We start from the raw sequence: 16,092 nt of genomic DNA on the forward strand, positions 1-16,092 counted from the left end.
GGGAAACCATTAGAGATTCTGTGGTAGCAGGAGCTATATAATTGCTAAATAGTAGTAGCTGTTCAGAGAAAACCAGTACAATATATATGCTATTGAATAAGGAAACGTGGGTACATGTATGGAACAAAATTAATGAATTATAAAGACTTGAGCCAAAGCTGTTGAAGTCTTTGGGATTCTTTCCATTGATTTTTCAATGAGCTTTACATCAGCCCCTAAGTGCCAATGGTCCCTATCCCAGTTAAACCATTAACAAAAAACAATCCCCGTCTTCCCCAACTTTACTTGTTTACCTGGTTATGTATAGTGAATCTGATACGGAGAGACTTTCTTCTCCATACTAATACTCTGAGAGCAGAAGACCTGTTGAAAAAATGACTTGAGATAAGCAAAGGCATATTTTACACTCTTCATGGTAATTTGCACCCTGATCTTGTAAACAAATATGCTGATGAGGGTTCTCTATGCCATGTGGATCGCTCTACAGAGTCAGAAAAAAAGATGATAGTAGACATCCAGCTTTGTCTTCTTTCCCAACTCAAATCAGTTTAATATCGTCTGATTAGTTCTAATACAACCTATTGGTTTTGTATAGAGTAGTTTAATCCATTTCCTTATTTTATGGCCAAGATTGATCATTTTTAAATTGGGAGAATGCAAAACTCCATGAAACAAAGTCAAAGGCCTTTCAGTCTCTAGACTAGTTACTATATAACCATGGGTTGTATCATATTGAAAATGTTTGTAACAACATCAAATGTTTTTAGCTAGAAGTGTTATTCTGTCATGAGAAAAGGGAGTGTTTATATGAAAAATGCTAGGTACTGGTTGTTTCAGTCTTATTTTGTCCAATATTTTGATGTCCCTATTAGGCAATGAAAGAAAAAAGGATGGTCAATACTAAAGGTTCTTGGCTGTGTTTTGTATATGGGCTATTATAATTAGTTCATCTCTTACTGTTTTGAAGTAGCATGCAATCTTCTAGTGTTTACTGTACATGGCTTATTAAGGTATGATGTAATTTCATCAGTGTACTCCTTTATAGAATTCTACTGGCAGTCCATAGAAACTTGGTGTTTCCTGGAATAATGCTTACATTGTTTTAAAAAATACAGTGTTGTTGTAGATGCAGAACCTATTTTTTTTTTATTGACAATCAAGAGTGAAACATGAGTCATGGCTATGACTCAACATTATTGTTTGCAATTTCTGTAGTGCTTACAAACCCATCTCTCCTTCTTTTCTTTTATATTAAGATACTGATTTATTACTTTTGTCAGTACACTTCAATGAAAATGAAATCAGTGGAAATACTGCCTGGTTATGTCCAGCCTCAGACACTACAGTACTTGTACATTTGTTAAGAGTTAGTTTCTTCTTCCTTATTTATTAACTTAATGATACATGACTTTGCTGTCAGCACGGTGCAATGCTAGTGAAAAGCTGAGCAGCATCTACTCTACTATATGTAGCCTCACACACTTTAAAAATGGTAATGTTTCCTTTGGCTAACTTTTGGAAGATTACTGACTTTGAGGAATCACATCAATGAAAATTCTTGCCAGCAAGTTCCCAGAGAGAGTGCAGTCAGAGCTTTGCTAGCACTTACTTTGCCATGTAATTTGCAGTAATGTTAATAGCTTACAGATGCAGCCAGAAAAGAGCATTAGAGCACAGATGATTAAGGCAAAGGAGGAAATAAATAATCCTTTTAATTATTGTCTTTTGGAGGAGACCTTTAAAACTCAAGGTCTTTGCATGGATTTTAAGTTTCCCATTGTACTTTTCATAAGACAGAAGCAGCAGCTTCTGTGTCTGGTCCTTCTTCCTACACGAGACTATAAATAGTAAAAGGGAAACTGGTAAAGGGGATTCATTCTAAGAGTGGTCTGGAGTTGTGTTCTAGAGCAGAGGACATCATGGATCCGCTTTTAAACATTTTCGTCTAGCAAAATTATCTGTTTTGTAGCCACTTGGTTGTAGAAATCCTAGCAAGTATTATGTTTCAAAGTGAAGCTATAATTAGCTGTATAGGTACCAAAAATAGATGCTAGACACAAGACAACAAAGCCACTGAATGTCAAGTTCAACATGAATAAATCACTGTTGCACACAATTGGAAATGGTGATTCAATATTTTTTTTCATACTTTTATATTGCATACCTGCAGGGATCCCAGAATAGTTCTAACCTGCACCTTTTATCTCGTTACATGTACAAAGAGAGTTATTTGATATACTTCATGTGGGGGGGTGGCAGAGTTCTTTTATGGTGAATGAGATTGGTTAGCTACATAATTGTTGGATTGGTTTTCTCCCTGCCTGTGGATTCAGTGGCAGAAGGTGATGAAGTACTAGATCAGACCATAGATCCACAAAGAACAGGGGAATGAGCTGAGTAACTTATCGCTACATATTTTTCTAACTGGGGAGAAGATGGATTTAAACCCCGAGGGATCTGATTTAAAGAAGATGGAGAGTTTTGAAAATTGCACTTAGTCCATTCTTAGTAGAGAAGTATCCACACTACAAAAAAATAGCATTGCAATTGGCATCCTACTTGGCAGTCTTGCAGGTCCAAGATTAAATAGGAAAGAATTTCTCTGTTCCCTTAGAGGTTATCCATTCAATGCAGAGTGTCAAAGTTGATGACCTTGAGACATGGACCTCTTTGCTGTACTTGCTCTGTGTATAAATAGTGGGTTTCAGTTTCCAGATAATTCAGTCCAACTTTTTTTAAAACAGTGTTAACATTCACAAGTAGGAAGAAGTGAACACATTGTTAAAAATGAAGCACTAGAAGATAATGTGTATATTCTGAGTAATACAATTTTTACCTTGTGAGCTGGCTTTCTGAAATGATATTGGTAATGTTTTGATAGTGGTAAATAAATATTATCATAAATGAAAACTAGGTTAGGATAAATATATCTAATTCTCAGAGAAAATATGAGCTATTATAAGATATTTGAGGGCAAAATTAATAAATGAAAGGTTAAGTTCCATTTAGAGCTAGAGATAAATATTGACAATTTTAATTATAAAAACATTCAGTGCCTGGATATTTGCACCAAAGAGACTGCTTGCAAAGAAATGTGGATTAGCTAAATTGCTGAAAACTTCCAAATCAGTTATTCATTATAGTTTGAGTACAAATTACTAAGAGACATTTATGGAAACAATGCTGAACGGAGAACTATGTTGTATTAATCTGATGTAGTTCGATGATGAGTTAATTTAGGTCAAAGGCTCATTCAGTTAACAGATGAATCTGTTCAGCTTGCATTGTACATAGGTGGACTGGACTGGGTGAGAGATAACTGAAGAAGTGATTCTTATCCCTGATAAAAACACTATCAAGTCTGTAGTAAAAGCATTGCGTAATATGCTGAGATAAGCTTAGTAGCTGAGCTCAGTGACAGAGGCACACTGGTGCCATGTGGCTAAGGGTTCACTGTTCTTTACAAGCAACTTCTGTCTTAGACCTGACCAACTCATTACAGCTACTGCATCACTTTCCTGATATTTATCTAGAAAGAATAGCAAGCAAGGTCTCTACTGAAAGCTTGTAACTTATCAATCTTCATAATCATTTGTGATTCAGTATAACTGTACTGAAAATTATGCCCTTATGGTCTTGGAATGAAAATGACTCCCTGAGTTGGGGAATAATGAGTTGGGGGATAATATGTCTCAGTAATGGGCCATTCAAGTGGGAGGGAATTGTAACCACACCCTAGATAGCCCATTATGTGATGTATTGCTCAATTATCCATTGTTGCATCAACCCAGTAAAGTCAATGGGAAACCATCACAGACAAACTATAAATATTGAAACCACTTGGAAGTGAAAAGGAGTGATATGATGGTGAGGAGATCACCCTGTCTGTGAATAAAGACAAGACTGATTCAGAATATCACAGGGTGAAGAAAGATGCTCCATTTGCTGAGGAGGTACCTTGATGAGCAGGGGTGCTTCATGAAAGATTGGGTCCTGGCCTCTTGAGGCTAGCAAATGCAGCAGAAGATTGAACTTTGGGGTGAGAGTCCAGGACTTAGAGGTTGCAATGACTCAACATAACACTGCACTTTTAACCTTGTGCCTACCAATGTATTTTTTAGGCCAAACTTAAAACTAGGATTAGTTAACATTTCCTTCCGCCTAAATACATGTATATACTCATCTTTGCACGTGCAAATGGGTGTGCCCACAAATTTTGTTAGTGTACCAATGGAGTCCAGTTGAATTATTGATTTACATATGCATATATTTCATTTCATAATGACGTTACATTAATACGTACATATTTATGTTACAGTCAAACTGTTAAAAGAACAGTAAGGTTGCAAAATTAAGCTCTCAAAAGTTACAACATGTTAGAATTAAGGTTGCTTGTGCAAACTTAATTTGCCGCCTTGTGTGTATGAATTATGATACTGCCTTTAATTACATGATCTCATGCTATTTTTTTTTATGTAGGGAAACATTTTTTTCCCTACACTTATTTTTTATAAATAGTGGAACTGTTTTGGCTGAAATGTGAAACAGAATCAGCCAGCTGCAGGCATCTGGCATGGAAAATTTCAGTCCAAATAGTTAGTTTAGTTAAGCTGGAAGGCACTGAAAACAGGGTCTTACAATGAAAAGTGTGAGGCAGCTGCATCTATTATAAAGGCTGCCAGTTCTACCTACCATATATACACCAAGATAAATATGTGCATCCATACACCAAAGGCAAGGATATACTTTCAGTCAGATGGACCTTTATTTTCTTCTAAGGGAATAATGTAATTTAAAAAAACCCAACAACCCAGAAGTTAAATCTCCATGGTAGAGCAACAGTGTGTGTGTTTCCTCTGTAGCTGCCTGCACTTGAATACAAAACTGCAGCTGGCTCTGCAACTGGGACTGGAACTTCACTCTAATTAAAGATCCAGTGTACAGAAAGCAAGCAATAACACACATAATGTATAAACATCACAGTATTATTAAACATTTTTATTTCCCAAATGTAAGAAATTTGATCACTTTCATTGGCTACCAGAGAAATATCAATAGTATTGGCAAAACTCCTCCAATAAAGTATTGATTTACATAGTTATTTTTTCTGTTGTATCAGTGATTCCCTAAAGTAATATAAAATTTAATTTGCTTAAGTAATAGGACACAACAGGGTGCACAGTGCTGGCCCATTGTTATGTAAGCCTAGGGTGCATTGGGAGGCGAGAAGTGAAGACAAATTGATTATTGTTTCATTAAAATTTAACAAGCTGAGGCCTAATTGAATTAGAAGAGCTTATTAACACTTTCTAGAAAGGCATGTTCTGATATGCATTGCCATTGTTTGTACAGTTTGGGCACAGAATAGCTGCATTTTAATAGTATTTTCCCTTTTCTTAAAATTTAAAAAGGCACCATAGAGAAAAACTAGAGATATGTCTGCACCAGTGGTGGACAACCTGCAGCCTGTGGGCTGCACGTGGCCCATCAGGGTAATCTGCTGGTAGGCCGCCAGACAATTTGTTTACATTTGCATGACTGCCCGCAGCTCCCAGTGGCTGTGGTTCGCCGTTCCTGGCCAATGGGAGCTGTGGAAAGTGGTGTCCAGCATGTTCCGGTAGCTTGCATCACTTCCTGCAGCTCCCATTGGCTGGGAACGGTGAACCGCAGCCACTGGGAGCTGCGGGCGGTCGTGCAAATATAAGTAAACTGGTGGGCTACCAGCAGATTACCCTGATGGGCCACGTGCAGGCTGCAGGTTGCCCACCACTGGTCTACACTGCACACCAGTGGCGGCAGTGCATAGGGTCTGTGTAGCTACATGCAGCCATGAAAAGCAAGTTGCAGCCACACTGTGGTGTGTATGACATATTTCAGTGAAAGACTCCGGGATGTGGGAGGCTGTGTAAAAAGGCTCTATCAGCTCCTTGCTGTCGGAGCCTTTCCCTACTGCCTTCAGGCTGCTGGAGTCTTTTCCTGTGATGGGGAAAGGCTCCAGCAGCAGGGGAGCAGTGGGACATGACAGTGCTACAAATATCCTTGTAGATGGGGAAGGCATTGCCTGGATGAGTAGAGTGCCGTGTGGGTATATACATGGGTACTTACCCATAGGCTTCAGACGTATCTTTACGCTACTCACCAAAGTCTTGCTTTACTGTCCACACTGTCATTTATACCCATGCTAGGGGGGCTACTTATGTCTGTACTTTATACACTGTCATAAGAAGTGTGCAGTGTTGACACCAGTAAATACCAAGACTACTTGTTTATCTGCTGAAGTCAATATAAAAATGAGTCAATTAACGTAGAAAAGCAAATTTATTAGTGACTCTAGCAAGACTCAAAGAATAAGTGTTACTTATTATGTACAAGCAGCAAAGAGTCCCGTGGCACCTTATAGACTAACAGACATATTGGAGCATAAGCTTTTGTGGGTGAATACCCACTTTGTCGGATGCATCCAACGAAGTGGCTATTCACCCACGAAAGCTCAGGCTCCAATATGTCTGTTAGTCTATAAGGTGCCACAGGATTCTTTGCTGCTTTTACAGATCCAGACTAATACGGCTGCCCCTCTGATACTTATTATGTACAGAAGAATCACAAAGAAGCCACTTACATTTTATTGACAAATGCTTAATTTGTTTTGAGTGGAAGAAAACCTACCCCAGCTACTATAAAGGGAGAAACATTGTTACAAGATACATCTCCTTTGCACAGAATCAACACTGTTCTGTCCCTAGACTACTTAAAAGGATAAGTAGAGTGCGGTGTGGGTATATACTAATCCTTTTTGACCCCAAATGTAGCTAAATTTGGATCAATAAGAATGTTTTGGGGTATTTTTTTAACCACAATAGAAACTGTTATTTAAAACAAACATTCCTATTCCTTTCTTAAAATGTAAACACTGAAATATGGTGCTAACACATGAGAACCTAAAAGTAAACTACTATCTTATCCCCCTTCAAATGGGTTCTCAAGATTCACTTCTGCTATGAAGCCTGCAGAGCCCCCACATTGATAACAATTTGGCTACATCATCTGAAAATATATATATATATATTATTATTGCCTTTTCCTTCCTCCTCCCTAACTCTGCCCACTTGTTTGTTTAGTCTACTGGTCTTGTCATTAGAGTAGACCCTGATGCTGCAAACACTTATGCATATGTGCATCTTCAATTGGGCTACTCTTATGCTTTTTTTTTCAGGATTAAAACCATTTTAATTCAGGATTTTTCCATTTTGTTTATTTGTATTGTAGTAGCCTCTAGGAGCTCATTGTGCTAGGCACTGTGCAAACAATATGAAAATTTTCTGTCCCAATAACATTACAACCTTTGTGTGTGTTAATAATAATAATAATTAATAAATATTAATTAATCTCATAAATTAGAGGAAAATTTTATATTTAAAAGTAATTTGATAGGTAGGTAAAATTTGTTTTCAAAAGCCATTTTAACCTGACATCTTTTTGATTAACCACAGTTACAATCTAGGCATATGTTGCAGTAACTTTCTCATATATCTGTTCCAAGTGAACAGGAAAACCAAGCAACTCACATGGATACTAGCTTAGCCAATATGAATAAAATGAAATAATTAATTCAGTGAAAGTTTGGGATTAATACAATACAGCTAAATATCTAACATTACTGTAACTTAGTCTTACAAAAGCTGAAAAAAATTCACTCGCTGTTTACTGTTGCATTTAATAGTGGAAAATTATAATATGTATAATAATAATAATATAAAACTTGCCCAAAATGGGGTGAAGAGTAGAATTTGACCAGATAATTGTATTTTTTATTTTTTAATCACTGTTCTCTTCCTGCCCTCCCTAGCACAATTGGTTTTTCCTCTATGCTAGATACACATAACTAAAGATAATGATGACGTATAATGGGCGAAATCCTGACCCCAGTGAAGTCAAGGAGTTTTGCCATTGAAAGCAATGATACCATGATTTCACCCAATAATACTAATTGAATAAGCAAAGAGCTTTTTTTTTTTTTACTCTACCTATCGATTCAGGGCCAGGTTTTCAAAAATGCTCAAATTTTGGATACTTCAGTTTTTGGGTGCCCAACTTTAGGCAACTGAAAGCGGCCAGATTAATCAAAAGAACAGAGTGCCCATAACTGCTCTGGAAATCGAGATTTTTCAAGTGCTCTATACCCTCTGAATATCAGGCCATGTATTTTAGGTGCCTAACTTCAGTCACTCATGTTTGAAAACTTTAATCTAGTAATTAAATGAGCTCTAATAACTTCAGTTTGCCTAGAATAAAGTGTGTGGGGTGCAACTATATAGCACTCCTTCTTTGTGTACAATAGGAACTCGCTTACATCCTATTTACTGTATCAGATTATGGTTTTATACAGTAGTATATAACTATGTTATGTAGTTTTGTCTTTCCTGTGGTGATGGATAACTTTAAATGGTTCTAATATAGTGTGTATAAATAATCACATATACATACTCGTGCACCTGTTATTTGCTTTTCACAAAACAATTTCCTTGCTCATAGTCATAAATATGTTAATACAGTAGTATTAAAGGTTCAGTGGAATTTAGCATCTAGAGTCATTTAACTTTTGTAGCAGATTAATAAAGCTTCTGCTTCAGATATGTCTGAACAGACTGCTCCATTAGAAAATCTAATGAAGTCAAAAGAACCAGAATTAAATAGATGATTTAGGTATTTTTTTAAATTATATTTTATTGAGAATTGTAATAGAACTTTTCTCATTATTCAAATACACATCAAACACAAATACATTTTAGAAATAAAGAAAATACTACATAATAAGACATATGCCAGATTATATAACCTTCTCATCAGGTCAATTAAACTTTTTCAGCAATAAATATTTTATAATCTGTTACATCAAAATTTTCTGACAGTTTTTCCAATTATGCTCAGTTAGAATCAGCAAAGTGGGAAAACTCATCAAACTAATGGCATTTAAGCCTTTGTGAAATTGTATTATTCAAAATTATTGCATCTAATTGAGTAGTGTAGAAAAGCTTTTCACTGTATATTTCTGTATAATATAGGAATGATCCTGGCAAACCCTGTCCTTTAAGTCTGACTTCTACTTCAGTAAAACCCAAGCAAGAAACTTCATCAACTTGGAGTTATATTTGGAACAACCATTTGATTCAGTCAAAATAACATAAGGAAGAAGTTACAGTTTTAAACGTTATCCTGGAAATATCAAGATAAATTCACTTTACAAAATCCCCCCCCGATATTCAAAATATGCAAAGTATAGATATAGTCACTCAAATCATGTTAAATCTGTCCATGCAATGGTGTTCTGTTGACAATCAAACTCTAAAACCAGATTATCTGCCCATCAGGCACAGGGGCGGCTCCAGGCACCAGCACCCCAAGTGCGTGCTTGGGGCGGCAAGCCGCAGGGGCGCTCTGCCGGTCGCCGCGAGGGCAGCAGGCAGGCTGCCTTCAGCGGCATGCCTGCGGAGGGTCCGCTGGTCCCGCGGCTTCGGCGGACCGCACTCAGGCTGCTGCCAAATTCGTGGGACTGGGGACCTCCCGCAGGCAAGCCGCCGAAGGCAGCCTGCCTGCAGTGCTTGGGGCGGCAAAATGCCTAGAGCCGCCCCTGATCAGGCGGGTTCATAAAGACTAAATTATGAATGTTTATTGTGGTTACTCATGACCAGGAACATTGTTGGCTGGATAAAGTTATCTCTGAGTTTCTAATTGTTTTCAGAGTGGTTCTGTCGGAACAGATTTAAGCTTGCTTGGGTGATATTTACTGTGTATATTTGCATGCTTACAACTATTTGGTAGAAGGAGGGCTATAGAAGGAAATATTAACTTGCAATTTCTAGTTTTCTATTGTCTCTTAAAGTACCACTTTCTCTAAAGGAAAAATTGCATTGGCCAAAGTGATGATTACTCTGGAGTTAAGGGAGTTTTGTAGTGCTTTGCTTAGGAATTTCCTAGCCAGTAGAGGTGAATAACTGATTCTTTGGTTTGGTCAGAAAACTGAAAAATCAAGACAAATATTCAGTTTGGTTCTGAAAATGTATGGAATTTGTCAGCAAATGGAAAATCCAGCTAGCGTCAGAAAATGGTGTGTGTTTGTGTGTCCCCTTGCAACTTGTAGCTCAGTGGTTAGAAGAGAGGCCTGTGGTTTTTAGTATATATATTTCTACAAAGTGGAACATTTTCAACAGGCAAGACTGAGAGCAACCCATCCCACAAGAGCCTGTAGCCTCCTTTTCAGGATGCTCATATCCCTGCTCCAGAGTGGAGATTCAAACCTGGGTCTTCCATTTCCTAGAGAAGTGCCCTAACCACTGGGTTAAAGGGATGGATAACCATGTACACACACGTGCATGTTTTCTGAAGCTAATCCTGAAAATATTTTTCCCCCAGCTAATACTAATTGGATCAAATTCACAAATAGTTTGGGGTTAAACAAAAGTTCGTTTTTTGGTAAAAAAAATATTACCCAGCTCTACTTGCAGCCTATATCATTTCAGACAGTCTCCCATCTTAACATGTTGTGAGCTTATAATGCACATGACAAACTGACTCAATGTTTAGGTATTTATGTAGCCCCTTTAAATATTTTAACAATTGTTACCTAATGCCTCTCCAGACCAGTCAGGGCCAACCCACAACATTTTGGCACCTGAGGCGGGGAGCTCAAATGATGCTCCCATTTCCCCTTGCTTGGGTCAAAAATTTGAAAGGTCTCAATTCTTCTTTCTTCCTGTTCTACTCCTCTCATGGTACTGCTCTTCTACCTACCCCAATAAAGGAGAACTAACAACTTAAAATGCCTTATTCAAAAATTTTAAGTAACACTTACCTTTCAAATGCCTGAATAGCAAATGTAACTTTTTTTGTCTGCATAGTAAACACTGGCATTTTTATCTGTTTGATTATTCAAAGTGTTGCTTTCTGTGCCTTCTTGGTTGCAAAGATTTGAACTGCTTCCTGAAGGTCCACAGTCTGGGCCAGCTCATGCTCTATTGAGATGGTTGCAAGGCCAACCAGCCTCTCCTGTGTCATTGTGGAGTGTAGATGTGTTTTTAACTTCAGCTTGGAGAAGTTGCATTCTTCACTGGCAGCTGTTACAGGACGTGTTAGAAGTATGCGCAGAGCAACAAAAGCAACAATAGGGTGGTCATCTCATTTGTGCACATATATTCCAGAACTGCCTTTGGAGTTGATCCTGCTGAAATGTATCTTGAAAGTGTTTTCAGTTCATCACTTAAATCACTCACATCAATATCGTTCATGTCATCATGTGTCAACAATGTCTCTAGTGCCCTGCATTGCTGGTGTAAGTCTTCAGGTATAGTGAGGAGTTTTGGAATATCATACAACATCTCAAATATACTGCTGTGTTCCTTGAGCTGCATGAAATGTTCTTCAACTGACTGTATCCCTCATCTGACCGCTAAGACTGTAGGTATGTTTTTGCTTTGTCCAGTTGTTCCATTGCTCGAGCTATATCAAGGTCAACACCTTGGAGTCTCTTGCTTATAACATTTATTTCAAACAGTATGTCATGCCACAACACTAAGCCACACAGAAATGTGAAGTTATGTATGTTTCTGGTGATTCCATTTCCCTCTGTTACTGTTCTCCCACGAACAGTTCCTGTCATAGCATTATCCTCCATAATGGCAACTATGGCATCATCTCTCTTCCCAATTTGGTGTTTGATAGGCTTTATCGGCTCCACTCGACTTTCCCATCATGTGGCACTCAGTGATTTCAGTGTCAGAGAGGATGTTTCCAGATGTTGCTTCAAAATTTGCCATTGATGAGTTGATGAAGAGAAAAATACATAGATGCTTTGAATTACATTAAAAAATTCAGCAGCCTCACTAGAAGCTGATGCTGCATCACTGACCACCAAGTTCAATTAATGAGACCTGCATGAGACGAAAAAAGCTTGAGAGTTTAACTCTTGGATCCATGTCTGCACTCCTCTGTGCTTTCCTCTCATGTTGGCTCCATTATCATAGCCCTGACCTCTCATGTCAGCTATCACAATTCCCGTATCTTCCAGCTTTTTAAGAAGCAAATTTGTCATATCAGCTCCTGTAGTATCATTAATGTCAATAAATTCTAGAAAATGCTCCCTGACAGTCACCATTTCAGAGACATTTTCCACTAGGTTCTGTTATTACAAAACGCACCATTAAAGTCATTTGTTCCATATGGCTGATGTCAGGTGTGCAGTCCAGAATAACAGAGTAATATCTTGCTGACTTCAGATCTGCCATGCCACAATCTTCTGTTTGACTTTTGTTGGCAGTAACTGTATGATCTCATTGTGAATTGTTTTTCCAAGGTAGTGGTGCATGTACATTTCTTGGGTGGTGACTCTTCTTAGATGCTCCTGGAGTACAGCATCAAACTCCACCATCAGCTCCACAATTTTAAGGAAGTTTCCATTGTTTGGCACATACAGCTGATCTGAAGTGCCACGCAGTGCTAGGTTTTGGGTAGCAAGCATTCTCAATGGCGAGCCTTTTCAGAACATTTTGCCAGTGAAGAGACTCTGATGCAATCTTCTCTTGATGCTGATCATCTATGGTGGCCTTTAACCTTAGTCTCATCTCAAGATCTTTCCACCTATGGAACGCTCTCTGGTGATTTGCTGCCTTCTCATGGCATGCCAGATTTTTCCAGTCCTTTGTTCCTGTAGAACCCAATGTGGCTCGAACATTAGACTGGAAGAGTTTGCAACAAAAACAGTATACATCATTCTGGGTTTTTGAGTACATAAGCCGTGGCCTCTCCACTTTGCCACCATTGGGGATTTCATGCCAGTAATGTGTAGGATGGAAACGTCTGTTTTCATTGTCTTTGGAGAACATGAAGTTTTTCCACTTGCTGTGGCTCATACAGTACAAGGAAGTCCCTCGGGCTACAGCTCAAGTGGGTCCATAGACCTGGATCATCTAAACTTAAGGAACTAAATTCAGCAGCAGCTGTTTCTTGCACCTCCACCACACTCTTCTCCGATCTACACTTTTTTCTTCAGGAATATGCATGGTTACATACATTTGAGATGGAGATATGGATGCTGCAGTATCTGCCAGGTCACCTGCACTCTGACTAACTGGAAGGTCAGGCATCTCCTCACCACTCACATCCTCACTGGGGCTGTAAGGCTCACTGTGAACATTTGTGTCTATGTATCTCAGGAGAGCTCCTTCCTGCTTAGATAGAAAAGCTTCCTTTGCTTTCTTTCTTTTTCTGAATGCTGCCCCAGAGGGACGTTTTCTTCTTTCACTCATGACTGCTGTTCTGTGCCAGCTATAGTGGCTCTCAACACTCAGTTGAAGGGGACAAATAAGCAGGATGGTAGCAGGGCCTGAGTGAGGGAAGATATCAGCATCTTAAGGGCCTAACTGGCTCCTACTACTTCAGCTGAATGCCTGTTCTCCTCAAGTGAGTTCAGGGAAGCAGCAGGAAACAGAAAGCTCCCTGAGAAGCTGGTGTTAATCAGTCCAGGCTCCTGGGGGTGCTACAGAGGTAAATAGGGGCTCCCCCTCTCTCTTCCTGCAGCTCCTGCTGCTTTCTGTTATTCCCTCTCACCTTTTCTCCTGCCAGCCTGTTATGTCTCTTGTGCCCTCCTTCCTTCAGCACAGCACTCCACCATCTCTGTGCATCTAGAGCAGAGAGAATTCATATGCACCAGCAGCAGACACAATTTTGCCAATGCAGAGCCACTTGCACCCCCCCACACACACACAGAGTCTGGCACCAGAGGCGGCCGCCTCAGTTCACCTCGTGGTAAGGCCTGTCCTGAGACCACTAAAAGGCATATTTACATGTAAAGTACAAGGAAAACACATTTAATAAAAATTGAAAGTCTATCTCTGAAACTTCATGTATGATTTGCCCCCAAACTTTCCAGAAAAATCTATTGTGGGATGAGAAGAGACCTGTTAAATTAGAGTTGAATTGGTCTGGTTTTGGTGAAGTTAGATGAAAAGTTGGAATTTTGATTTGTAGTGAAAATCTAGTTTCTAGCCTACCCATCGAGCGACTAGCATCTCTCAATAATAATACTAGAAAATATATTGAAAGCAACTAGCCTGTATTTACAGTAAGGTTTGATGATATAATAGTTCTCTTTCCTGTCTCCTAGTTGAATGATTCTGTACTGTAACAAATGTGAAAAGAAAAAAAGTAAACAAACATCTACAAGGTAAAGAAATCATAAACAATAAGCATAAAGGTTTATAAAGAAGAAATTGTGCTAAGCCAACTTGATTGCTTTTTTTATCGTATTAAAAATTAGTGGATGAAGAGAACAAAGTAGATGTAATATTTGTATTTTTAATACAGCCTTTCATATTGCCTCATGAAATCTTACTTGAAAAATAAATTTCAATTCACTTGGATAGGAACATTCCTGTGGACTAAAAAGTCCTTTTAAAAAAAAGGTGGCTGGTTTCTTTTTGAGGTGTGGGGCATGGTGATGTCTGCTGTACAGAGTATTAATTTGTGGAGCGATGTCTAGATGGATATTGCAGGAATATGTAGTACTCTCCTAATGATCTAGAGAACAGAGTATAAAGGATATGAATGTGCTAAGGATATACAACTAGGAGGTTTGGCAAACACCAGTGAGGTAAATATAAAAATAATGGAATAATAAAATAAGATTCAATGTCAAAAATACAAGTAATTGATACTTCCAGGAAAAAAATAATCTAAAAGGGTATACTCAGTGGCAGGAGACACCTGGGAAGCAGTAATGCAATGAGAGACCTTGAGTGATAGTGGACAACAAATTAGATGTGTGTTTGCAGTTCATTACAGTTGTAAAATAGGCCAATTTAACTCTGTGTAGCATATACAGAGGCTCATGTCTCAGAGTAAGTAAGGTCAGCATGGGTGTGGAATGTTGGAAATATTGCATCTAATTCTATGCACCTCAATGGAAAAACGGTATTCTCAAACTGAAGAGGTCCATAGAGGAGCAACAAAAATGAACAGTGGCTGTAGCAATTGTCTCTTAAGGAAAGACTACAAACTAAACATAGGCAGTTTGATTAAGAGATGGCTAGCCAGGATGGGTGATGAGGATATGATAACATTTATAAATATTTGATGGATGTAAATATGAGGGATGGAGAGGGATTAGTGGACTTTTTATTTAGTGGTAGGGTAGGATGTAACTGCATAACCTAGAATAATGGGTTGAAATTAAGAGGGAAAATGTAAATTGGATAACAGTGAGATCTAATAATCTGTGGTATAGTCTTTCAAGGGAAGAGGTGAAAGCCCCATGTTTTTGGATTTTCAAAATTAAGCTACATAAAACAGTAGTAAATATAGTATAGGGATATATATTGCACCAACAGCAGATGTATTGGGTGACATAAAAAAAGATTTATCTTTAACTTTTATAATTATATAACCGAACACTAATCTGTGATATCTGATAAATAACATTCTTATTTAATTTATGGATAACAGCGAGATAGGACATATTCCTGCTTTGGATAGTCTTTACCCCTCATCAGGTGCATATAGGGGTAGAGTATTGATAGTATTGATTGAGTGGACCAAGAATTAGGATCCCTGGATTATAAACTTGTCTCTTTCACTTTCTCAATGAGGGCCTTCCTATTGAAGTCAACAGGATTTGAATCAGGCTCTGTCTGAATATGGGGCAAATTTTTAAAACTTTTGAATCACTCAGTGTATATTCTACCCACTGGCAAAATAGATATAACACCCCTGAGAGTTAAGTAAGTGTTATTATAGGTAACATTCTCAAAATACTTTTAGATCCTAATATAAAGTAGAAAAGCCAATTGTGAATATCTTGGACAATAAGACACAGGTAAGAAATTCAAGGATTTTTGAAGTGCCTAAGCAAATTGACTCTGGAGACATTAGCTCTTGATAAATGACTGATTTACTCCTGCTCAAGGATTTGGATGATTTAGGGTTATTAAACTAAAGCTGTGGAGAGATTGTGGGTTTTCAAAATATTGCTTCTAGTGATTTTTGCAAGTATGGATTATTACCTCTTCAAATATTCTGACTGCTGTGTATGTAGCTTTTTAGGGG

General features: G+C 38.2%; 1 long non-coding RNA gene across 1 annotated transcript in view; it reads left to right on the forward strand.

Moving 5' to 3' along the window:
* The window catches only part of LOC120398800, a 30,662-nt gene that overhangs the window by 1,389 nt on the left and 13,181 nt on the right, over positions 1 to 16,092 (forward strand). The window lies entirely within an intron of this gene.

Source organism: Mauremys reevesii, linkage group 2 (assembly GCF_016161935.1).
Source record: "Mauremys reevesii isolate NIE-2019 linkage group 2, ASM1616193v1, whole genome shotgun sequence".
NCBI lineage: Eukaryota > Metazoa > Chordata > Testudines > Geoemydidae > Mauremys > Mauremys reevesii.